At 36.2% G+C, this 24,353-nt stretch overlaps 1 long non-coding RNA gene across 1 annotated transcript in view; it reads left to right on the forward strand.

Annotated features, from left to right (window-relative positions):
* The window catches only part of LOC138066275 (uncharacterized), a 35,033-nt gene extending 10,994 nt beyond the window's left edge, over window positions 1-24,039 (forward strand). Inside the window, exons 3-5 of the long non-coding RNA XR_011139538.1 lie at window positions 1,306-1,369; window positions 20,402-20,672; window positions 22,942-24,039. This is a non-coding gene — a long non-coding RNA (uncharacterized lncRNA). The remainder of the gene's footprint in view (window positions 1-1,305; window positions 1,370-20,401; window positions 20,673-22,941) is intronic.
* The last annotated feature ends 314 nt before the right edge of the window (window positions 24,040-24,353 follow it).

Here is a 24,353-nt window from a genome sequence, read left to right on the forward strand (position 1 = left end):
GAAAAATTGATATAAAGAAAATCTCTGTAATCTGCCTTGTATGCTTTACAAAGAAGATTAGTAAGGAGAACTCAGATTAAGATATACAAACTAATCAATAGCATAGGTAATGTAGAATGGGAAACTGTGTCATCTTTTAAAAAAGATCACACATTTAAATGGAAATATGAAAAAGACAAAACTAATGAGACGTAAGTTCTCTTTCATTCCATATGAAATTTTTCTTGTGGAACTTCTTGTTAAAAGAGATTCACACTAGCCAAGAGTTTACAAGTGCTCAATAGAGGCTGAATATTTACAGAACTAATAGGATAAGAAATGCTGTTTCTCAGGCATAATCTAGATTGTAAGAAAAATGTTCATTTATAGGTTTATTATCCTCTGCTTATCTTCTGAATGGTTTCTTGCATTTAATCGCACTCACATGGGGTGAAAAAGTGCACATGTAATGCTACTGTGCAGAAGACCAGATTTCATTTAAAACTTTTCTTAGCATAAAAGTAGAACTACTTTTCTCAAAACTCTGGTGTTGACAATGGCATGCCAGCAAGGAATCAGCTCTTCTAACATAGCTCAAGCAAAAGTTAGTAAAAAATACCACGAGCTCCTTAGCCAGTACAAACAGAACTTCTGCCAAGGCTGCTATAATGTAGATCAGCTTAGAAATCCAAGCTTGCCTTTGGGAAAGGGACCTTTAAAGGTTAGATTTTTGATTTAGACTTCCTGTTCTCTTAGTCAGAAGAATGCATTCCCAATGCAATAAAATAGTGAAAACGTAAATCTTTGATTTAAATTGTCCTTCAGTATAGGAAGCAACTAAGAGTTTTTGTTTCAGCGTTTTTTTTTTTGTTGTTGTTGTTGTTTTTTTTTTTGCCGTGTTCATCCTGCTCTGGCTAAGTTGCCAAAGCAATGAATGCTTTCATCTGCGCTCTTGTAGGGTTTAATAATGAACAGCATATAACTTCCCACTAAATCAATACTTGAGCTCTGCTTTAGGCCATTTTCAGTCATCATTGGATTTGATTGCTCTCATTTTAATATTATTAACAAATGGTATCATTATATTGTTATATGAAAAGTGATGTAAAATTAGCAGCACCTTCCCTTGGAATATGTGTTTTTCCCTTATTAATATTTTAAGCCAAAATCTTACCCCTGGTAAGACATTGAAGAGTTGTCTTTGAATACAAATGCAAGAGAGTTATGAAACAGGAAGATAAAATACAAGCAATTTAGCCTGTTTACAAATTATGTGTTAAACACTGAGGAATGACTTTCCCTCCTTCCTTCCCCCTCCGCCCCAAGGAAAGCAGAGAATTTGTCCAGTAGCAGCAGCACTGGAAGACTTCCAAATAGGTGCAATCTGAAGGTGAGTTTAATTCATTTTTCAAAAATTCTTTAAGTTGTATTACTATTATTACTATTATTATTATTATTATTATTATTATTATTATCATCATCATGCTAAGATAGATGGTTTAGCTTTTCCCTTATTTCAATGAAAATGGTTGTCAAAAAAAGTTGAGTTTAGAGGAGATGGCCTTTTGTCTTTATAAACTAAGGTCATCGTGAAATAGAGGGTCATGCTAACCATGCGGATGATTCAAATGAAATCCACTGAACTGACTATCAAAGGGAAAGTCAGGTGTCTACTCTGTTTCATAAACATAACCCAAAGATTATCTAAGGAAAGTAAAAGATCCCTGAGATTGTAGAGCAGTGCAGGCTATACGGACATGAAGATAATGTAGATGGAAGATTATTTCAGAATGTCCCTCTCTGAAGTCCATTTTCCTCCAATCCACGACTGCTTGTTTCCTTCAAGGGTCTCCATCTTTCTGCTATATCATCCCCTAGACCGCTGCCTCACTCCTTCATTTTGCAGAGGATGCCTAACAATGCAGGTTATCAGACGCCTTATTTTCAAGCATTGAATGTTGAAGATCTACTCATTTGTTTTACTTCTTCTCCCACGCTATAGATGAGAACATTTCCTACAGCATCTTTTCTTGTTCTGCCATTACTTTTCTTACTTTACATTTCTTTCAGCAAATAATTTGGGTCTGGTTCTTTCAACCCTATTCACATTGAGAAATACTTCACTATTTGCTTCCAGTCAGGTCTTTTGTTGTTTTATCTTTGAGCTTTTACACTACTTCGTAAAACCCCAGAAGAACAAGAAGTGCAGCTGGAAGGAAAAAATGAAAAAAGTACACCGTTCCCTCGCCTGTTTAATGAGGCTTCTGTGAACAATAAATAAAGCACTCCTGACAAAGAGATGTTTCACTTCAATCTATTAGGGCTTTGATTCTTCTGCGTTGAAATCCAATGTCCAAACTCCCAGACATTTTGAGGGAAGAAGGCTGCTATACCCTAATCAGAAAAGTCATATTTCCAGCTTTTATTGATGCAATGATATCAAAATATAAATGTTGCCTTACCTGTATTTCCACCATAAATTGAAGCCTAAAGTAATTTGGGATTTAAAACAAAACAAAACAAAGACGAACAAAAGTCATTTCTAGTTCTAAAAGATAAAATCTATATCAAATTACATTATTTTGAAGTGACTTTTTCTTTCATCAAGATGATGTTAGCTAAACAGGATGGGTTGGGGATACTAGTGAGACTCCATCACCTTGTGCAACGTATTTCAAGACAATTTTTCACCCCCTTCTTTTCACAGGCAAAAGTCCTGCCTCCTTTTCCCCTTGTTTTTTACCAGGGTAAAGAAAACTATCCTTTTAGTCATGCAAGTTCCCTGGTCATCCTGGGGAATAGTTGTACAAGATGGCTCAAGACAGTCCGATGGTTCTTCATTTCCAAAAGAAAAATGGCCTCTGCCCTTCTTCTTTGCTCACTCCTTCCCGCAAATAGCATCAAAGACCATGTAAGAGAAGGACAGGAGTATGCAGCTGGGCTTGGGGTTTCAGAGAGAGGAAATAAAAGGTTGTTTTTTTACCTTTCCAAAAATAGCTAACCTCCTTTTATTTATCTTCCTGCAAAAAGCTCTACAAGCAATAACATCTGCAGAAAAATTGACATACCTGCAACAATTACTTACTTATAAAAACAGGCTCTATTTCATTAAGAATTGTGTTTGCGTTAACACGTTGACATCACTTCTAGGCAGGCATATTATGTAATCAATTAATACACATCATTTCTGAGTACTGACTGTATACCTGTTATGGGAAAGCAAGCTATGCTGCTTACTAAGGAACATAAGTATATTTTTATGTGAGATATGATCACTAAAATAGGAAAAAAAATTTACTGAAAACAGAAATCCACTGTCCATTTTTGGACTTGGGCAGGCTTAGAAGAAAATGCTTGTGTGATCTGTGATATGTGATAATATTTGTGTTCTGCATAACCCCTCAGCCTTTCACACCTCTTTTGAAGTCTAAAAAGGCACTAAAAAGTTTCTGAGACCACCTGAGAAAGGGGATAAGTGTTTTTCTTTTTGCTTTTTTTGTTGTATTTGTTTAAATAAAATGATTACTGTATTATTAATTTGTATGTTTTAACATGTTTGAAATGGAATCTAATTTGTTGCAATTTTTTAAGGGTAAGACCTTGCATGTTTGTAATTTAAGCACAGAACTGACATGTCTCCAAAAGTTATGGGTTTGTTAACGCTGCAGTACAGCATTGTGATATTAATGTGATGGTCTAGTAATTGAGGCTGGATTCTGCAAAGCTTTATGCATGGGCTTAAATTCTCATTTATTTTATACGGCCTGAAGGCTTACTTTCCAAATCAGAATGGTGTAAAAAGGCTTTAGCCAAATGAAAATCTGAAATGGTTAAATTAGAATCGATTTTTAAACACAAATTGGGATCTTGAAAACACATTATTTCTGTTTGAAAGCATTCACACTTCTTCCAGGTAGAACAAGAACTTTGAAAATGCGTCTCATAAGGCTCTTATTCATGCTAATAGTTGTCAGGAAGATGAAACAAAATTAAGAACAACCAAACTGTGATAAGGGGGAAAAAAAGCTATTAGAATGAATATAGTTCATTTTTAACAGATTTAAATGGTTTTGATACATGCAAAACCTATCCTGCTTCACTGGAAAGAAGGTTAGCTTTTGTACTGAGTCATGTATATTGCCTATTTTATGGATTAAAATTTCTCTACCCCATCAGTTAAATCATAAATGCATAAGAGAAGATAATTCTTCTACAGATGGAGGATGAGTCTAAATGGTTCCTGTCTGTGGCATAATAGATAGTGCAGTTAAAATCTCCCCCCAAAATCAGCACATTTTGAGGCAGACAATTTGATAAAACTCTGCTTACCCAGTAATTCAAAAGATGTCCTTCCTTTCCCTCTGTAGCAAAATAAATGTTAATCAAGCAATTAATCAAGTTTGATCAAAGTTGTCCTGAACTTTTACCAACCTTTCTAGTACTCCTAAACTGAGGTTTAAAAGAAGAATGTATCCCATAATCTGTATCTCAGTCTTAGACTAAATATACAGTTCATTTGCATTTTTGACACAAACTGTCCAGCTTTTGGCAACAGTATGGATCCTCAGTATTATATAATATGAATACTTTCTCTTGAATAACATATTTTAAAATCATACTCTGAAGCTATATGACTTGATGCTATCCAGGTGTGTGTAAAATGAGATAGTAGGGTGAATGGTCTTAGCTGAAAAAGAACTACTTTAGCTTGTGCTGCTATGTATTTACAGTGTGCTTTTTATCTCTTCTCCCTTTTCCTATGCTTGCTGTAACCATCTTCTCACACTTACGTTGTAGGCTATTGAGTTTCTTCAGTGTACAGTGGAATTATTTACCTAAGATGGCAATTCCCAGTCCCCATTGCAATACAAATATGGATGATTTATTTCCAGTAGTGTAAAGATGTACGCCGTTTGAATAGAAGGTGTCTGTTTGGGCAGAAGGTATTTGTCTGTGGTTGCTCTAATTGTTTACATCTCTGGCTAATCTCTCAAGGGCACAAGGGTCATAGCACTTACTATTGAACAAGTGACTTTGGAAAATGAGTCCTGATGGGCACGTGAAGACAGGATACATTAACACCTCGCTGCAACGGCCCAGGAAAAGTTGTCTCTTCCAAGGTGCTATCCCTAGTAGTGACTAAACGGGATAATTAGCAGCATCCGGCACAAAAAGCTGTAGAATAGTTAGAAAGTGATAGAGGGGTATGGAAATGTTTCCGATGTGTCTTAGACGTGGACCGTGAAGTAAACTGTTATTGTCAGAAATATCCCTACAGAGACAGAGGTAGCAGAAGCCTAGGGAACAACGAAGAAGTTTAATGAGCAGAGCCTGGCTATAATGAGCAGAATGTCTAAGGTAAAAATGGCTTGGCGGTGGCCCTGAGCTCCCTGAAGGATGGCTGAGGCAGTTCTGGCACTGAGGGCACGGAGCCTGGTGAGAGACCAGCAGGGAGCACATGGAGGATGGCTGGGGCTTTTGACTATCTTGGAGTTGAATGAACAGGGAAACAATGCTGACTGCTGGGGAACAATCTCTACACCAAAGAAGCAATAAAGAGAAAATATTCCCTATTCCATCACTCTTGAGAGGAGATTAACAGATCTGTTGTTTCTTTAGCCTTGCTAAGTGGGTTATGAGAGGGGCTATGCTACCTATTACCTGAGGACATTAAAATTCTGGAAGGAATAATTGATAAAATTCTTTTTTTTAACAGTTCTGGTACAATAACTGTATGGGTAAGATCTGATTTCAGTGGAGTTAAGTTGGAAGTTAGTAGAAAATTCCAAAACATCAGAGTAACCAGGTTCAGCAACAGCCTTCCAGAGGGAGTAGGGTGGGCAAAGTAGGGTAAGTGATTTTAAATGGAGTTCATTATGTTTATTATGAATTACACAGTGTGTTTTCTATGATAGCAGGGAACTGAACCAAATGACCAGAAATGTCCTTCCTATGTCCACATGCCAGTTCTGATAACGTCTTAATTGCTCACTAAATCCTAGTGAATGGAGCCACATTACATGGCTGCAGAGTCCAGTAGGTGGTTAGAAGAAGCTTTCAATTAAGATGGTGATCCTATAAATGTGCTAAAGTAAAAAGAATCCAGTGTGTGACAATGGATCATATGGAACATATGATCATATGTATATTAGATAAGCAACGATAATCTCTTGCGCATAGTATTGCATGTACTCATATACATGTTGTCCGCAGCACAGGTATGACAATGCACCTTGACTTCAATTGCAAGCTAGCAGTTAAAAAGTGGGGAACGTTTCAGACTCTTAAAGTCATTCACCTTCTGCGTGTGTATAGGCAGAACATATATACAATTGGGAATGTTTCAAAGTATCTGTATAGTATTTATAATCTCCTTTTAATATCAAACAGGAGCTGGGCAAATTTATATTGTCCCTCTTGCTGTTCCACTGTGCAGAAAAGGTTGTATCATATGTACCTCTTAATCTGTGACTCGGTGACACAATGTATTCTCTAGCTGCTCTTTTGGAGCAATTATGATGCTTTGAATTTTCTAAAGCTTATTAAGAATAGCAGAAAATCAATGAGCTTTTGTATTATTCTTCAGAGCTGTTGCAGTGTATAATGTCATTGTGCTCTAGGTAAGACTATGCAGTAGAGTGTGGCACATACAGTTGCTGTTGAACTGATGCTACATAAATCTTACCAATCTTGACCTTACATTTTATATCAGCAGAATATTTCTATAGTTAGAGCAAGTGCTAGCTATCAAATCATTACTTAGATCCAGAATTTATTTAAATGAAGTAAGTACCTGGACAAATGTGATCTAAAAAAATAACTAGACTACTATATACTGCCCTCATTAACAGAAAGGGAAATCAGAGTGACACAATGTTGACTCAATTCATAAATTTTCTCTAAGGAAACAAGAGGCTATCTGATTCTGTAGCTGATATTGTATGTATCACAAACCATGCAGGTTCCTCTGGTTCTTCCTTGGCAATAGACCCAAAATGCATATTGGGCTAAAGCAGTTTCTTACATCCTGCCCTAAAGCATCTGTAACCCTTTATGGGAGTTAGGCTGAGCCTGGATCTGGAGCCATTGCTAAAGAATTAATGTTAATATTTGAACATAAGCTGCCAAATACTTTTTCAAGATATGCTAATGAAATTTCAAGATATTTGAAGTAAGACTTGATGAAGGCAACTAATATTTTAAAGACATACTTATACAGCTCTAGTTGTCCCAGACTACCTGAGTTCTAACAAATTTACTGCATGACTTTTTTTTTTCCTCCAGAAACCAACTCAGAAAGATTGTAATACTTTTTTTTTTTTCTTAATTCTGAGAATAGCTAAATGATCTGTGCAGGAAACAGCCAGTTTCAGTCTTAGTTCTGTGGCTGAAAGCCTCCCTTCTCCTCGTACTCTCATCTCTGGAATAGAAGGTAATGGGGGAAGACCTCTGTCTCCTAAGCAATATGTTCAGTAAAAGGCACATGTTTTGATGATGGCCTAGATTTAAACATAAATTCTGATAGATAAATAACGGAAGACATTTGGAACGAATTTTGATTAAACAAAATGTAGGAATATCTGAAAAGCAACCATTTTTCCTGTATAGTAAAACAGTTGTGAATAGTCTGAGATCTTAAATCTGAACCTCAGCAATTCTAGCTTCTGAAAACTCTTAGGACCTCACATCAAATTTCTCAGTTTTTAACTTTCATCTTCATAAAACAGTGGCATTGACATTTACCCCTTTTTATGACAAATATAGGCCATATAGTTGTAAGGGCTGAAATGAAAGGTGTGAAAGGAGTTTTTAGAATATGCTGGTTGTTTAACCAATCATACTTCCTCCCTTTCATAAGTGGAAATGTATCCAAGACTGAGACTCACTCTTTTCTATAGGGAAAAAATTGACCACAGTAAGCCAGGTTGTTCTTGGAATAAATCCATTGACTACAACTCGGTTGCAGGAGGACTGAATTTGGCTCATGCTGTCTGTCTTGTTTAACGTATGTAAAAACCCAGGCTCAACATGGCAAACATAAAAGCAGCCTAGACTCTCAGTATTAAAATTGTCTGTAGAGACAGATTGTGTAATGCAGGGTTTATTGAATCCCTGCAGCTTTGCAGCAAAGCTCACTGTGTGAGATGCGTGTAGAATATTCTGGTGTAATTTAAATGAAAATGTTGACTAGACCTAAAAGCTCCGTTAGGTGGCCTAAACTGAATAGGGAGCCATTTGCCATGTCCTCAACACCTGCTACTTAAAATAAGGGAGATTGTTACCATGGGTTACCAAAAGGTATTGTGTATCAATGTTGAAATGATGAAATTATAAGCATTCATGTTTCTTAAGGCTGAATGTTACAAAACACACAAAATAGCTTTTAATAGAGACCTAAAGTGCGAACAAGTCCTGCAGCACAAAGGATCATTGTTCAGAAGAAAAGGACTGCAAAATAAATATAAATAAATGTCAACTCAAATGAGTACTTTGTTCCTCAGTTACAGTTTGCACATTTCCCATTATAGTGTAGCAAACCATCCCATACTTGTGAGCCCTAAAGTCTCCAGGTTGGGAAAGCTGGGGAATATAGACAAGGCTGTCAAACATACCTGCATTTTGAAGAGGAACATGCTTCAAGGACTCAAACTTCCGCTGCACTAGGTATCCTGATCTCACATCAAAATGTGAAGATGCTCAGCATCTCACTGGAGGTCACTTACATGTGGTTTTTAGAGTATTTTTTTACTGGGCAGCTGTCACCCGACATACAGCAGTTCATCCATATTCAGCAAGGCCCTTTTTTGGCATACGCTGACGTCCCCTTGACAGTTTAACATATGCTTTTGCGCTTTGCTGAACATGGTTGGCCTTAAGCATTTTCCTTAATGGTTTGCTGAATAGTTAGGTCTCATTGAAAGCGGATTGCTTTGCTGGGCTGGAGTCTAAGTGAGAGACAAACACTTTAAGTTTTCCAGTATTAAGTCATTGAGTCAAATATCTTGCAGCACATCCCAGCTGTATTGTTACAATTATGCTCTGTGATTTAACTTTGATGGAGTTTTTCTCTTTAATTATCCAATTCTCTATCAACATATCAAAATATGTGCTGTTCCTATCTTGCTGTCTAACGCATGAGATGCAAAATTTTACTTTTACCTTTTATCTTGCTTTTACTCCTCAGTAAATTTCCCTAGAATTGACACATGCCAATGATTTAAAAATTAATAATCTAAAAATTAGTAATGTAGATGGCAAGTATTCTGGAAGCCATCTGAGAATCCTATTTCCTTTCACAGGCACAGTTGTGTAGGCCTTTTTAGAAGACACTGGAAATTCATCTTCAGAACGTCATGTGAATTTGCCTCAAATTGAAAGATTTTTGAGAACCAGGGCCATTATTAGTTCTTTTCACAATAATCCATTGAATTAAAAGACAACTTTTACTTGGTTTGTATTACAGCTGGAGCTTACACAATATTAGAGTCATATATGTAGCATATCAATACAATATTTGGGAAAATGAATGTCTGTAACCTGTACCCTTAAGTTTGGAACTTGCTATGTCAAGGTAATGGCCTTTCTTACAGTGTCTAGCTTTCTTCTTTGAAAGGATATTCTTGGAAATATAAGAAGGGACTTGAAATTTAGCACTGACTTCTTCTGGTATTTTTGTTTATTTTCAAAAGAAACAGGCTAGTTCCTTTTGCTCTTTGTGAAGACTCTTTGGGGATCCATGAAATCTCAGAGGTCCCTGTGATTTATGGAAGGATCTTCTGACAGCTCAGAGTGCTGCAATGAGGCATCCCTGTACACTCTGTGACGTCGTCTTAACTAAATACATGTTGTTAAAGTAGCCTGCACAGACAAAGCCCCCTAGTTAGGCTGAGAGCTGCTGTAAAATTAAGAACTCAGCTTCTAGTAAGGGCCAAATTACACCTTCTCTATGTCACAAATCCCTTTAAGAAATTAACTTGTATTGGTTCAGATCCTCACAACTCCCGATGAAAAACTCAGTAGATTAATACTTTGATCTTTCTGTCATAGTCCGACCATCTATAGTGATATTAGACATACTTCCCAAATGTTTTTCAATGGTTATTCACTAGGGCTCAAATTCAGCAATGAGCATGGTGCTTCCTGGCAAAACAAGGTGCAAGTCAAGAGTGCTCTAAGCAGATGTGGAAATTGAGAGCATGAGGATATTTTTGCAGGACATGACGAGCAGATGCAGACATACCCAGTTTTGCTCACTGCATACATGCAAAGAACTAAGACCTCACCCAAGGAGGTACTACTGCAAAATGATAGCAAAGGACTGTAGCGCTATAGCCCATGACATGCAGTACTGCCACTGATAGTAACAGGCTGCAGGCTTTGCACTGAGCTTGCAAAGCCTCATCCTGAGGCTTATCAGTCTTTTTCTGCTCTTGTCTTGACCTGCCTGGAGCTTTATTTTCACTTAGTTTAGCTGTAACAGCAATTTGACCAGGTGGCTATGTCTAATTTGTTTTACTTTTGTTTATATTTGTACGGCACAATGGTAGGTATTATATAGCTGATGGTAAAAAGTAGTTACACAGTGTAGAAAGAAATATTTACAACTCCAGTCCAATGATGTGTACAGCAATACAGGCCTTGTACAATAGCAGAGGCCTTGAGAAGTGGAGACATGGGATGGGGCATAGAGGGGCACAGGCATGGGGTGATAAAAGGCAGGGCACAGGATGGGACTATAGACCCCATGGTTGTAAATGACTCACCAATGGTCTCTTAAAGTAATGCCAGCCTGGAGCTGGAAAAAAGTGGTTTATTTAACAAAGAGAACAAGAACAAGTACCTAACATACATGAAATGCACTATATGTAGTAAGTTCAGATGTAATGTGAACTTGCAGACCAAAGAAGAAAGAGCAAGGCTTAAAAGCATATTAGCAAACATACAAAAATGACCTCAAGTGGATCATAGAGTGAGGAAGAAGTGATTATCATGTACGTCATACTCCTCCTAGAGAAAGATTCCAGATGCTGCCACTTCACCTCGCCTCTCCTTCCACCACCAGAGAGAGGCCAAAAACATTAGGTTCCCTAGAGGTAGTGGAAGGGTAAGCAAAATACAAAAAAAAAAAAGCTAGGAAGTAGAAGCTAGGAAGTGTGTGTACAACAATTTTAACTGTGCTATTATTATTATTATTATTATTATTGAGATTTTTTGTGTATAGCAACATTCTTCATTTTCTTTTTCTTTCTTTTTGTATAATAATTAGATCTGGACTATAATATTTTTGCCACATGATTGAGAGCTCCAGCATTCCACATCTGATAAGAATCTACTACTCCTTGTAGAACATCACTTTTAAGAGCTGGATTTTAGAAAAGCATTTTAATTGTAGGAGAAATCTACCTCTAGGAGAAAACCCTAGCTTTTTACCTCCTTCTATATGTGACTTGTTATTGTACGAAAAGAAGAAACTAATTTTGCTTTAAATTATCAAACTCACACCTCCTAAAAGCCTCAGAAAGACCCCATGTGTCTAGAGAAGATGTATGAATAGAAAAGGTGGGTGAATACAAAAGAGCTGGTCAGTTTTAAGGGAAAATCGTTTCATATTACCAAAATTCTCACATAGCCTAGCTAAGTAGAGGTGTTATACTTCTTAGTCTACTAAGGTAACTTTGACATATATTAAAATTTCCTTTCTGGAAATTATATAAAAGGGATAAAAAGAGAGGAAAAAATGAGACATATGTCTTTTTATCAAAGGACTTTCACAGCCAGAGGGTACTAAAATATTTAGACTGTATCAGTAATTGCAGCTATTGCTTGAGGAAAGGAAACTTCAGAATTCATTATTAGAGCTTTGACGCTGCTGTGACAATACACAGAAACTGACTACATGTTAAACACAAAGTGTAAATATTTACTTAGTCTATAAAAATGTCACCTCTTTATGGATTACAGATTTTCCCCCAAAATTCAACATTTTTTTACTTTTTGTTATTATTTTTGCCTCTATTTTATTTAGGTGGACTTCAAATTCGGATCTCTGGCTCCAAGACTCTAGAAGAGTTGTATAAGGCTCAGTGAGTAGTGCAGGTCATATTGCAAATTTTTTAAAAAAACAAGTGTCTTTTGTGACAGATATCTTCTATGATGACGAACAAGCTTTCAGTTAAGGATAAATAGCCTCCCTTTGCTTACTTATACAGCTTCCTCTGTTGATGTCAAAGGGAAAAATTCCTGGATTTAACCAAGCCTGAGTGAGTCAAATTAGATTTGAGCCTTTCAAACTTACTGATTTAGGATAGACCCTTCAAAAACTAATCCTGCCAGACAGGAAGATTCTATATTATCAATGGCTTGAATAATAATTTTCAAGCTAGAATGGAAACTAGGAGCGGTGCATTTCAACTATTTGTCGTAAACCCCCGATAACCTAAAAAAATGGACCATTGTTTCTAATCTTTATTTCAATTAGTGAAGTTCTCGAACAGCGAGTGATTAATAACAAAACATACTTACATCTGGCAAATAGGTGAATGCCAGATTGCAGGACAGGCTGCTAGCCAGTGGCTGATGGCGTTGCAGGGCTTGCGGAAAGGGCCTGGCCCCGCTGCTCCTCGGTGCTGCCTCTGAAGGGGACGGAGGGGCAGGACGAGTGGCTTTCACCAGGGCAGGAGCGGGAAGGACATGGACAACTGGCATTTGCATTGTGGCCATCAAAGCCCAAGGTGTTCTAACTAATTTAAAAGTAATATTTTACTATTTGTTTGGCTTTATATATAAGACAAAGACCTCCTGTATCTCGTTCTCTTGATTTGACTTAGCTAACAATATTTAACTGATGATCAGGTCAATATTTCATCCCTTTGTTTCCAAAACAGGCAACATGACCATACACTTCCTAGGAGGATGTGGAGCGAATAAGTTACTCTTCCACTATCAGAAATACTCAAGCTGTATTAATGTAATATTGCTTTAAACAAAACTTTATTTATTTCACCACCGGACAAACTAAAAGCTTGTACATATCAAATTACTGTGACTGGGCTTTGTGGTCCTTTGTTTGCGGTGATAACATAACAGCTTTTGATTACATCCATATAGAATAACCTTGTGTTCATTTCATGGTTTCTATGGCTGTTAGGGAAGGATAGGAAAAAATGAACATTTTAGTAAAGAAGGAAAAACTTAGGAAATCTTTCTAAGTGCTAAGCTGATAAAACAACGGAAAAAATTTAAAGGGCCTTGCTAGAGCATTTCCAGAACATATTAGATAAATATCCATCGTGGGTAGTCATAGTTAGGCCTCAGGCATTGAACTAGATTATCTCCATAAACATCTCCAATTTTGTCATCAAGGGGACTTTTTTATTCTTGGATTGACTGTCTGCATCAAAGAAGCACCTTTCATGCCAAGAAGATGACATAGTCTCTCCAGATTCTGTGCTGTCTTACAAATTTCAGTTTTGCCCACAAAAAAAACTTAAAGAGTTTTACTTATCATGGAAAACAAGTAAGGTGTTATCAGCTACTTTGCAGTAACTTCCCACAGACAAGCAGGAAGACAGTAAAATTTCTTTGACAGGTGACTGAAATGCAAGCTATCATAAAAGTTTTATTAAATTTAAGCCTCATAATAACTTGGTGCCCACTGAAACAATGAAGCTATGGTACTGAAAAAGAATTATCAAAATGAAATGGAAAATTACATTTAAAGATTCAGTAGAAAGATATCCAGATAACAAAGCAAAAAATAAAATTAATTTTTGAAAGTGTTCACTAGAAGAGATTTTCCACATGACTAGATAGCGATTATTGAACTAATAAAAATAGCACTGTTATTGAGAAATAATGCAACACTTTTAGCTCTATGTGAAAATTTAAATCTGGAAAATGACTTTATACTTAGGCATAGGAAAATCATCATCTTATTTCTCTCATACTATATTCACCAGTGTATGACGAGTGTGCGCATGCGTGCAAAGATAAAAGATTCAACGGGTATTTATGGCTTTCCTTTGCTTCTGTTGGTAAAAAGGGAAAGTTCTCCATTAAAAAGCTTCCTTCTGTAAAAATCTTTCAATCATTTGCAGGGTCACCAAGATTATGGGGTTAGTGGTTGTCCAGCTGATTTTAAGAGTCTGTATCCAAGAAGCCAAAACTGTACTCCATAAGTGAAAGAGCTTCACAACCCTTTTCCTTTGGTACTGATGTTAGAGAAAACAGCTGGAGACTTTGTGAAATGGACTCCTGTGATGCACTATCTATTATGCACGTAAATTGAATCCCTGAATTTGGATAGGAGTGATGTTGACAACCATATCTGTAAGAGGCTCTGACATGAATTAACAAGAGTGATGAAAAAGATTTTATTTTTTGCTGCTAAGCTGATCAGTGAGAACAGAATAACTGAAGGAAGGAGACTGCCCTCACGCTGCCTGACTCTAGTGGTTAGTGAACAGTAGAAGTGGCAGCACATTGAGGTGGCCAGGAAAATCAGGAAAATAGTAGTTTTGAACTGGAGACGAACATAGGACAACTAGGACACTGGCTGTCATCAAAATAAAAAAAAAGGATGAGAGGTTTGCAGGGGTAGAGATGCATAGTCCAAACAATTGTCAATTAAACAATCTCATTATGGAGGGCAAAGAAAATTAGCCATGTTGACAAAGTTCCCAGGAGGGTATTTTGTTCTTTATTTTCATATATGTACAGTATTTCTGCTCAGGACGCTGTTCCATTTCCCAGAAGAGGTTTATTTTGTTTTTATTTTTCAGCGATGAAGTTCTATCTTGTAAATTAGACCTTTAGTTTTGACAGGGATGAGTCATGCTGTTGACCCTGCTGATGCTATAAAGATAAGGAGTGAACAGACAAAATGAATTCCTGAGAGATTTTCTAATAAATACATTGAGTTTGAGGTGAGTAGTGCTTAATTTATATACAGATGTGTTTTGATGATTACTTCCTTTGAAAAAAATAACTAGTCACCATATCCCATGATTGATAATGGCTAGGGACTGCCACCCATTGAAATCTGAGTTGCTAACGTGGCCATAAGGATAACTGCTGTTTTTACATAAGCGGGAGCCTCTATTATACAGACTCTGTCATTTCCCTTACTAGTCTCAAGGAAGATGACTCTAATTTGGTAAAGTCTTTGGCTTCACACCCTGAAAACTGAATAAATCAATGCATAGTGGAGAGTATTAACCTGTCACAATGCAGAAAAGTATTTTCCTAAAAAGAGTTTTTATCAGGAATGTCTCTCCATCTGTGAACTATAAGTCATATTCAACTGAAAAATGGCACACTCGGAGGTGTGAACATGTCCTGTGAAATGTAGAAAAAAGGGCCAACTGGTGGCCATTAGGATGTTAGAACCAGGGAGAGCTATTGTCCCTTCATGAGAGAGCAAGGCGATTCTGAGCAGATCAATCTATGCTGGGAGCACTGGTAATTCTAGTGGGTGGCAGGAAGCATTTATGGGAGAAAGAAGGTATTTTGAGCTCTGGCAAGTCTAAGCTCTGTAGCTTTGATAGAAGCAGCTGTGTTCTGATAAAACAGTTTGTCCTGCAGAATAGATAAATTGCTTGATAAGGAGTGTGGAGTGTGTTGCATGAAAGATAGAAAGACTATAGATGGATTGGTAGAGCTTCCATCAAAAAAAAATTCATCTGTTTCCCTCAACCACACTGCTTTGTTCCTCCCTCCAGAATGAAAAACCGTTACATCTCATGTGATATACAAGGAAAGGAGGGAGTCTGGGATGAAAGAGAAATATTTTCCTTCAATACCTCTTACACTGGCCATATTGAAAGTGCAGAGAACAAAAAAGCAAACAATTATTGAGATTATGATTGGTAACGCTCTCTGAAAAACAAGGGAACATTAAGTTAGGGATACTTTTTAATTGTACCGTATCTCTCCCAAAGCACATATATTTTTGATGGCGACAGATATTGAATAAATTCAGGAACTTCTTCCACTGCTAGGTACTGTTAGGTGAGGAATAAGAAAGAGGCTTGTGATCCTTCCCACAAGTTCCTTTACTCTGTATTGCCCAATTCTGAAACGTGCAAACTCTTTTTTAACCTGTGTTTATGTTACTGACTTCAACTGAAAATCACGTTTTCCCTTTCTGAACAATGTAGTGATTTAACAGCAAACTCACTTTTTCCCCAGAGGTCTGATATACCACACTGGTATATGTAGCTGTTTTGTGGTCCTGAATGTCTGCCATTAATACTGAAATCCTAGACTTGCAAAGATCAGTTTCCTGTTTTCAGTGTATATATCAGTCAGAAGCTGTAGAAAGTTTCCTAAGGAGTGCAAAAGACATAAATATTGGTGCAAAAGTGTTTGGGAGAGTGTAGCTAAGAGATGTCCCATCGCTTAGTGTTTCCTTGCATTTTAGGGTGCTTTGGCAGAACTTCACACCGAGAAGCATCTTTAATTCTTGTCTAGCTATGATCTCGTTCGTGAAATACCTACGCCATGTATTGCTGTGAGAAGCAAGTGAATTAGTTCTCAAAAAAGCTTTGGACAAATGTGGTAAATCAAGATATGACTTATGTACTCCACGTGGAGCTACACAACAAAGTTATCAGATGACCTCCTGTACGCAGTGCTGCGTGCCTTTAAGGGACACACTGACAGAGGGAGTAAAATATATAGCATTGCTTGTTTTATGAACTACAGAAATGCTCCTTTAACCCCAAAGCAGTGTGAATTTAGCAATAGACCTTTGAATGGCTCTTGTTTGCCTTACGTATGTATGAGCTGCATAGTACTTATGAATCCATATTATACATACATACTTGTGCTTTATAAGATGTTATAAAACAAGCCATTTATTTTATTGGTCCCTATTTCAATAATACTTATATATATGCCTAGTAAGAAGGTAAATCCATAGCTACAAAATACAGTACAAGACCTTTTACTTTCAGTAATTTCACTTCATTATGTCAGGATATACGAGCAAAAAGTCTCACATTTAACAGTAATAATTAAAGTATCAGAATAATAAATACAAAGAGATAGTTAGTCTACCACCATGCATTACCAATACCTTCCAGTTTCACCTAATTGGGAGCAATGGAAATTATCACTTGCATTTGAAAATGTGGTGACAATACACTGATACTATTGAGCATCTTTCCACTTCAGTGGGATGAATTGCACTTCTCTCATTTGCCTTCTAGCATATGATAAAGCTTGATATAAGAGTTTTACTTTTAGCCTTGTCCAATCCTTTGGAAAAAAAAAGTAGAGTGAATGGCTATACCATTATTCTACTTTGATCTCTGATACCTGCTTTACACAGGCAAAAACAAATATACAAGCTACAGAGAAGTTATGCATAATTTTTTCGGTAAATTTAAGGAAATATCTGATTAAATAGGCAAAGGACTATTTCCCTTGTAGTTGGAAAATACGCCAACAACTTATCCTATAAAATTAAGCCCAGTATACTGCATCTACCCTGGTTGGTTGAATTCTGATATAATAAAAAGAATATGTTTGAAATGGCACATAAAAATCTGTGGACTGTGTAACTATCAAGATTTTCTGTCAAGACAACAGAAAATCTTTTTGCAATTCAAGGTGATAGAAGTTTGATTCAATGAAGATTTATATGTATAAAGGACTCCTGGTCAAAAACGGACGACCGGAATGTATTAGTGTATTTTATCAAGGTAAAGCAGATAAAGCAGATATTTTGACTTTTCCAATAATTCTTTAAATTAGTAAGTTAGTTTCTTTTCTTTTGCTGTCATTTTAGATAATGACTTAGAAACAGTCAGGAACCATGCAACATTAAATTGCTGTCACAGATCAGTTGCACCATCTACTTGTCCTATAGGAAATGAAAATCAGTTTGAGAATATACGGACAAAAGGAAATAGCAGGACTAGATTTCCACTGAAACACTATAACATATGGTTAATATAAAACACATCACATTCATATTAGCTGTAGAACAGGTATCTCTCTTGGATGGAAATTCAGAGCAGTTTTTTATTTAAAGTTTCATTTAGGAAAGTATCTTTGCTTTAGTATAAGTGTTTTTGCACTGCTCTCCGTCAGGTATTTCATTTATAAGATTCAGTTTATTATGTAAAATACTAATTATTTTGTTCCACATATTTAAATATACCTTTTATTTTACATTAGTTTATGAAATATTTTACACAGACAAATGAACTAATTTAATGTTCAAGCTTAACAATTTAACTATTTATGAGGTATCTTCAACCTGCTCAGTTCAGCCTTTAGAAGGAAAATACTTTTCACTTTTGTGTGTGAAATAGCAGTGGAGAAAACCAGCATTTGAAAAATAAGGCATTAGTAATTTCTCTAAGAGACCAGCCAGGACTCCTGAAGCATATACAGACTGAGTGGCAAATCTCTGAGTACAATATTCTTCATACAAACTACTATATTTACAGTTATGATACAACTTTTGGTAAAGCTTATCTATTCTGAATTTTGGTTGTTTTTTTTTTTCAGAGAAAATGGCTGAACTGAATCAAAATTATTTTGTTTGCCAAAACTTCTTTCTTTTTTGGCTATTGATGAACTCATAAATATCATTGAATGAAAAAAGTCTTTCTCTTTTTTTGGTTCAGCGCTCTGTTTAAGCAAGTTACATTGATGACCAGAGGCTTTGTCATTAATTTGGCAGTGTATCATTCTGTGTAGTGAATGCTGTAGCCTGTAAAGTTCTGCCCATACAAGACCAGGTTCTTCTACCATGTCACAAAAGTCTATGTGTATATAGAATACCTATAAGCAGTAAGTCACAAAAAAGTATGTTTCTATAATCCTCATGTTCACTCAAATCAGATTTTGCTAAGTAGTTCCTCATTACTGGAAAATGTTATACCATGTAACAGAAAGAGTCATAAAATATAAATATCTTTATATCCTTTATGAGAATAGTTACCATTTCCATGTATTTAAGATCAAAAAATGAGATCTCCACTAACCTGGAAATTCTGCTGGCTGATAGAAAAGCATATTGAAAATGTGTGACATACAACATCCAAGATCAAATGACTTATAAAAAGTGCATTGTACTGCATTTCGTAGTGTAGCTGCTGGACAATTAGCTAGAAGCAAACAGAGAGTAATCTGTGTCAAAAATAGCATTGTCGTTATCAGCTGTACATGATGATACATCAAAGTTCAGTTCACTCATTTCTGATATATTTGCTACATTCCAAATATTTCTATTTTGATTCAAATATTCGGTTTCCATGTTGTCTTGAAAAAAATCAAGAAGCCAAAGGGTTATTCCCTTCTTAAGTCTGTCATAATGAATAACTGGTGAAAGATTTTTAATATTTCCATGGAATGAAGCAGAACCATCTGCAGAGAAAAATATTGCCTGTCATATTCCTGACAATACAAAGGCTTTGCCCTACGAAGATATATCATTTTACTTGTAAGTATATCTTGTAAAACTATACTATTTAATTTGTTGTCAAAGTAGAGCAGTTTATATGAATGACAATACTGCAGTACAGATGCTTCTGTAGCAGCTACCATATTATTTTCTACATTTCCATATTCAAAACACGAATACCAGTTTAATTCTTAGGTATGTTAGAATTATTATGACCAGAGCCATTAGAATAATGCCTTCCTGATAGTCCTCAAGAGCAGGTGAGAAGCTCTTGTTCATAAAGTTTGTGCAAGTATTGCTCTTCACTGGTCAATACAAAACCATTTATTCACTAGCTCTAGAAAATATAATGGTCTTGCTTTTTAGAGGCTGTATTTTGACTTGATGGAATTTTACCATTGTAGTGACAATTGCAGTCAGCAAGTGTAAACACATAATTTGACTACTTAATCCAAGACTATGCGTCATATGGGCATCAAAGTTACCTTTACACCACACACATACATAAATACTATGCTCCAAATGCTATGCCCTGTATTAGCATATGATAACTGTGTAGACAAAATAATTTTAGTCCCCATCAAATAAGAAAATAAGAATGCATAGGGGAGTCCTAGTTTCAATATAAATATGATAAAATTATTCTAGAAATAAATTTCAAAATTAATTTTTATATTTCAGAATCAAAGATATTCATATAAAAATTTTCAGTTTAGGACCCTTTATTGTTGGAGCTGTAGAATAAACAGACTATGACAGTGGTGAGGTACAGAAGCTTGGATCTCAAAAGGCAAGGTGGTATGTGGAAAGAATTAGCTTTCTGGAAAGACAGTTTATTTCATAGTTAAAAAGTTCATCTGGAGAAGTGTATAATCACAGTCTTGATCTTTACCTAAGTCTGGTGAGGTCCTTTAGTGTTCAAGCAATAGTTTCAACGCAGGACCGGTAAAATCCTTCCATTTCTCTGAGAAGATCTAAGCTAAAAAGGCACCTGTTTCTCTCCAGTTCTGTCACCAAAGGCCTCCTGCTGCAACATCTTCAGCAGTGAAATGAAGTAAAGAATTTCCTCACTCTGCTGCCCTTTTGACTGCCTGCTGAATCTGAATGAACATGTCCACAGAGCTCTGAAGAGACCCCCGTCCAGGAAGACGGAGCCTTCTCCAGGTGGACCTGAGCTGCTGCCACATCTTAAACCCCACTCGACACACAGCACACCCAAGCCTTTACCTTCAAATTAAGCGCTGACTGCGGCAAGCATTTCTTTGCATACCTCTCTGTAAGTGTTATTGCAGTTTATAAGAAATTTTCTCTTTGTTGAGCTTTGTGATTTTTTACTAAAATATTAGATTTTTTCAAGCTGAGTTCTATGCTTTAAACAAGGTTTGATTAATGCTTACACTACACTTTTCAATGGTTTCACGTATTCAGCATGCCCTTACTCATAAAACAGTGGATGGTTCCTCAGAATAAAGCAGAGGTGTCACTTGGATGATATCAATACTATTTCACTCTTTAACCAGCTTACATGTGGGTCTGTGATACTCCGAAGTTAGACAGATCATAACTACTGAGGAAGTGGTAGTTAGTAAAATAAGATTCTTAATTTTGGTAGGATCTACGAAGGCTTAAGGTTTTATAGCTTTAGACATGAAATAAGAGACCTTAATTATCTTAGCTGCTTCACACACAGTGCCACCTCATGCCACCTCCTAACCATCAACCTGACGTTTCCTTCCACTTAATTAAATTAACATAACAGAAACATAGCACATACATGCTATTTTATCCTACTTTCAGAAACTGGGTTCCTCCATATATATTCTGTTCTATTTCATACATATAATACACATAAATATTCTGAATACAAAAAATGTTTTGCATGCCTCTGAATTTTAGCATCATGCCATTATTTTCTTCTTTTTTTGAAGGAGCTGTAATTTTACAGTCAGATTATGCGTTAATTTTAAAATAATTGGTTTTTAGTTTTAGTTTTTGTTTTTGTTTTTTAATGAGAAAACCAAATATTTTGAGAAAAACTGCTGTAATGCCTCAGGGAGAGAGGTGAAAGATCTCCTCAGGATGGAAAGCTCAGCCCTCAGAGGAATACGGGAATCAAAATAAATTTCCTAGGAAATGCTATAGCAGCATTTCTGAACACACCAAAAAACCCAATCTTCTCTCTATGAAAAGTAAAATATTTTCCACAGAAAGCAAATACTACTTTATAACCCCTTCTCCCCCCAATATTAAAATATGCACATGCATTTTCTTTCAAAGTTTAACACTGAGAAACACTTCTGAAGGAAATTTTTGGACATGCCATAGTACAATTGGAAATTCCTTGGCCACTATAGTGGGATTATGGAATTGATGATTACTTGAATGATGTTCTGTATTTTTACTTTTCGGAAACTTCAACAGACACTGATATGTTCAAAATATTCTGAAAAAACTCTGCTAGGGAATTTTGTGCACAACCTCACAGAGCTGGCTAAGTAGCACAGTCCAGACGGATTGTACAGTCGTACTGAACTTTTTAAAGGGCTAGTGATGGGGATAATTCAAAAGATCAGGCAAATTTTTCCCTTGGCTTCTTCAAGAAGAGGAGGTTAATGGTTGTAAGATACTATTTCTAGATGAAGCCTTTACCTCTGTCTGCAGGGTCACATATGCCAGCTGACCTAGAAATGCAGAAAATAAAAACTAGTATCGTTATAGTAGGGTCATAATATCATATATATTAGCCCTCTAAAAAGCTCTCTTACAAAATAAGTCTAGTATCTAGAATTGTACAAATAGTAGTAAGAATCAGCCTAAGAGAGGCTATGGTTTTATGTATGCGATCTAAACTAAAGGTTGGTTATTACCAGACTGGGAGGGAAGATACTGTACACAGTTTACCATTTTCCTGGACCAAAACTTAGCTCCTGTCTATAAAATGTGTTAGTTGTGCATTCTGCCTAACGACTTAAATACTAGTAGTTAAAAACATGAATTTAGGGGAGAGCTTCTGGTCCCACTGATGTTATTAACTTTCTCTTTTTATAAAAATATATACATTTATAAATAATTATTGATATACAGACCATTATCGTTAGCTACATACAGCATGAGAGAATGGTCATTAAATGTTTTTAGTTCTCAGACAAGTCAGTGAACACTCTTACCTGAAGATGTTAACTACCAGAGAATCTCTCTAAAATTAATTTGTTTTCCTTCCAAGCCCTGCTCAAGATTATCTGTTCAGGGGATGTTTTACACTAAAACTTAAAACTGTGCTCATAATATGAAGAAAATAATATTTAAAAGGTTATATACCATACCTTCTTGATCATTACTTTCTTCAAGTGCAAAACTGCTTACACAGCAAGTAATATAAATAAAATGTTTTAATGTTGTTATAAGCTAAAAATGATGGTCAGGAAATTCTACTGACAAAGACTGCAGTATCTGTGGCTACTTAATAATTGATACTTATTTTCTAAGTAGGTGGCCAATAAAGGATTCTGCTGTTTACCATACTCTTACTGCATCTGTTTCCTCAGGATTTTCAGTGTAAAATAAAATACTGGTGGAGTGTGATTCTATCCCTCTCTCTAAAACATGGAGACACAGAAACAACAAATATAGGACTGGCACTTAAACACCTGGAGCACCTGCCCTGACCTGCGTACGTAGACATGGTACTCTGACATCAGCTGGATTGTCAATGAGATGAATCTTCAGCACATTCTCCTTGCTTACGGCTTTAAAATATGGAATCTTTATCTGGATTTTTCTGCTACATGTGGAGAAACAAAAATTGGATGCTGTAATAAATTGAATTTTGGAGAACTAAATTTTCACTTACGGAGAACACTAGTAATTGTGGGATTCAAGTATTTTCCCTCTCTTATAAGATTAACTGAGAACTGCGTTCACTGTTTTTTAACTTTTAAAATTTAGGTTATCATTTCTATTTTATCTCCACTCCAGCCCCATGTTGCTATTAAGCTACTTTTCCTTTGAACTTTGTAAAATAATGATTCAGGCATCTGTGGTAATATAATTAGAGTAAGTAGATGATTAAAAATGCAAAGCAAAAAGCAGAAAAGTGGTACAAATTGTCTGGATAGGTTTATCCAGTTTATGAGAGTAGAAACCTAGATGAAAGGTCCATACTAAGGTGACATCAAAGAAGCTACCTTCTCTTTTGTAAGATGAAACTGTTATCAACCTCCTTTATTGATAGTGTCATAACTGCCTTAGTCCGTGGCTTTGGTGTTATCAGATAATACGCTTTCACTACATTACCTATACTGTTTAAAGACTGACTTTTTGCACTTTTCATCTCTCCCCCTTACACCTCATCATAGTTCCCTTTGCTATCTAAATATATAAGAAAACAACTTTTAAAGCAGTACCTGCTGCTGAAGTAATGAAGAAACTAAAATTTTCTTATAGGCCTATTGACTAGGTATGTTGACAATTCTGTTCACTACCTGACAAATAAGAAAGAAATAACCAAGATCTAGACAAAATCCAGCCCTTGCGCTTTTCAGAGGGGGATGTTACTGAAGAATATATTGATATGGCTGATCCTTCCCTTCCCTTCCCTTCCCTTCCCTTCCCTTCCCTTCCCTTCCCTTCCCTTCCCTTCCCTTCCCTTCCCTTCCCTTCCCTTCCCTTCCCTTCCCTTCTCTTTTCCTACTAAGATGCTAAATCTGTAAAAATAAGCTTTGGGAAGCATGAGGTGGTTTTGTTGCGTACTTGATACTTCTCGGAAGCCAAACTGTCCACTAGAAAATGCAAACTTTGCATGAGAATATTATTCCTCATGGATGTACACTTACACTTGAAATGATACTTGAAGATAATACCCATTTTTGATATTCAGAATAAAGTTTTATAGCTGTACGAATGCACATATTTTTATGTAGCATGTTAAATGATGTGATTTGATAATTTTTTTAAGAAA

The sequence above is a fragment of the Struthio camelus genome, chromosome 2 (genome assembly GCF_040807025.1).
Source record: "Struthio camelus isolate bStrCam1 chromosome 2, bStrCam1.hap1, whole genome shotgun sequence".
In the NCBI taxonomy this organism is placed as follows: Eukaryota; Metazoa; Chordata; class Aves; order Struthioniformes; family Struthionidae; genus Struthio; species Struthio camelus.